We start from the raw sequence: 2699 nt of genomic DNA, 5'->3' as shown, positions 1-2699 counted from the left end.
TGGGGCTCTTATGAAAATAAAAGTGAAGGGAAGCCGAAGTAATAAAAATTACTACTTTGCAGGAGTACTGAAGAAAGGGGGATTAGAAGGGATAGAAGTAGAAGTGGGAAGAGACAGAGGCAAACTGAATAGAGTTGGCTAGCAAGAGATGCAAGAAAACCACTTGACACTCAAGGATGGATACGGCTCGTTTGCATGCCTGTCGAAGAACAGTAGCTCTATATAGATAGTAATGATGACTAAAAGGTGAACTAATAAAATAAGAATAATGTACTGAAGAGGAATGAAGATGAGTAATTTCTAAAAACGAACAATATAAATAAATCTAACAAATCATGGGCGCCATGAAAATGATCTTCGATCATTTTCCCAGGTATCTTATACTGATGTCAAGTATTAAATATATTAACTCTAATAATGAACATAAAGGAATAATAAAATTCATGATATACAAAATAAATAAACATTTATTAAAATTAACTACCAGATTTTTAACAACCTCTGAGTTAAACAAGTTCATATTATGCTGTGACTCTAACATGACAAAAGTTATACAGAGGTTATATCTAAGATAACAACAATAATGTTATCTGTTACAAAATTACAGGTATTAGTACCTCTTACTTACATATAGGGTACAAAATTACATAAGTCTTCTACCAAATGGTTATAGTACGCTTGCTACGTACAACTGAATTGAAAACCGATGAATATTAAAAGTAATATAAATAAATAGGCACAAGCCTGGCGAAGAGAAAATACCATGAAGAATTAAGCAAATGCATTAATAAAAGTGGTAAAAATGAAGCTAAGATAAATACCGAAACGATGACCTAAATTACCCGAGCAAATGTAATAAAATAAAGTAGCGACGAATTAACTGAACAAATGAAATAAAGCGAATAAATAACATATTTGGGAAACAAGCAAATAATACAACCTAAATTTACATAATGATATGAAATCGACCTAAATAAACAATAAAATATTCGAAGTAATACCTTTTGGGCAAATACGCAGAGCTCAACGTACAGTACCGCAAAATGATACATGAGTTTGGGAACTTAATACCATAATATACAAATATGTTATATAAATAGGTAAACTAAATCTGAAACAAAATTAATAAACAGTGCATTAAAATAAAACATAGGAGATAAACACACAATAGTTACTGATGTCACCCACTGGTAGTTCCCAAACAAACCCGAACGACTCCTAAATAGGTTGCTGGCGCATCCCCGGAAATGAGCACTAGGATAGTGCAAAAATCATGCCTCCTGTAGGTCCAAGTGCTAATACGAAAAGGAGCTGGAATGCCCCCAAAGGGCTTGTTCCCCAAGTAACTACTCCCAGTGACTTATGGTTGGAGATTGGCCTCTTGGTGTTTCGAGGTGTTATTTAAGATTTCACATGGATGGCTAAAAACACAAAATTCCCGTTTACTTCAATTTCTTATGTGTACGACCAATCAAAGAAAGAAAGAAGAAAAGTAGGAAAGTGTTTTTTTGATAGATAGTACTAAGAAAAAACACACAAAAAGAGACCTCTTAATTACTGAAGTACTTGACCTTGACAAGTTTATGTGAGTTCTCATTACAGACATGTGGATTTAGGATTTAAATACAGAATAAATATGATTTCTTTAAAATAATTATTATAGGACTGATAAGTGATATTGAAAGTGACTTTAGTATAACCAAAAGTTAAAAATATTAGAATTTTCTCTGAATGAATATTATCTATAGATATGGGAATAATTAAAAGATATTACTCATAGATAGTAGAATAATTCAAAGAACAATTCACTGAATAAATTTACACATTACACACATCAGAAAGATTATATATTATGTCACCTTTAACAAGAGTGACAACAATGGTTGTAAAAACTATTTATAAAAAACAGATATTGCTATTTACCGTGTGATACGATGATGTTATGCTGTAAACCCCATTGGATTAATACCTTCTTTATTCTCAAACACTCCTAGATAGGTTTGGTGATCCATAATTCAAAAGTCACACATTTTTACTAAGACGAGGTCTAACCTCCAAATTTGATCCTCACACGCCATCCATACTAACCAAATCCCCAGCCACAAGTGAAGTCTCTCGTCTCGCCACTTCACAGAGCAAAACGTCAAATTCTCAGCACACGAATCAAATTATTATCTGAGGTGTAGAGTATGTTCCATACTCTGAAGTGTGACGTCACGTAAATATTTATTTACGAGAAAATTAGAGAAGTTGAAAGAAATCACATGAGAGACCGAGGGAAATAATTATAAAAATAATTAATGATCTAATTTCGTAACGTGACCGCAACTGACGTGAATGGACTAGGTGACTAGCGTCATCTGGCAATTGAAAGATGAAGTAGTTTTCAATCCTAATAGCAATATTATTAATATTTAAAAATATTAAAATATTACTAAAAGATTTTTAAATTGAAAACTTATTGGTCCATTCCCTTGGTAACATTTTCTGTTGGAATTTACCAGCTGAACAGACGGGGTCGTGAATTGTAAGTTTTTTGAATTCCCTCTTGTCTTCTTCGCTTCAGCATCCATCTGGCTTGCAAATTTTAGAAGCCCTGGAAGTGTTATCAAGCAAATGGACCAATAAGTTTTCAATTTAAAAATCTTTTAGTAATATTTTAATATTTTTAAATATTAATAATATTGCTATTAGGATTG

General features: G+C 32.2%; 1 long non-coding RNA gene across 1 annotated transcript; it reads right to left on the bottom strand.

Moving 5' to 3' along the window:
* Nucleotides 1-449: 449 nt before the first annotated feature.
* On the bottom strand, nt 450-2168 carry LOC126891853 (uncharacterized). Its single transcript, XR_007700595.1, has 2 exons — nt 1924-2168; nt 450-1421 (listed from the first exon to the last, which is right to left on the bottom strand). It is a non-coding gene; the product is annotated as an uncharacterized LOC126891853 (long non-coding RNA).
* Nucleotides 2169-2699: the final 531 nt, after the last annotated feature.

Source organism: Diabrotica virgifera, chromosome 9 (genome assembly GCF_917563875.1).
Source record: "Diabrotica virgifera virgifera chromosome 9, PGI_DIABVI_V3a".
In the NCBI taxonomy this organism is placed as follows: domain Eukaryota; kingdom Metazoa; phylum Arthropoda; class Insecta; order Coleoptera; family Chrysomelidae; genus Diabrotica; species Diabrotica virgifera.
This window is presented reverse-complemented; position numbering and strand designations above follow the sequence as displayed.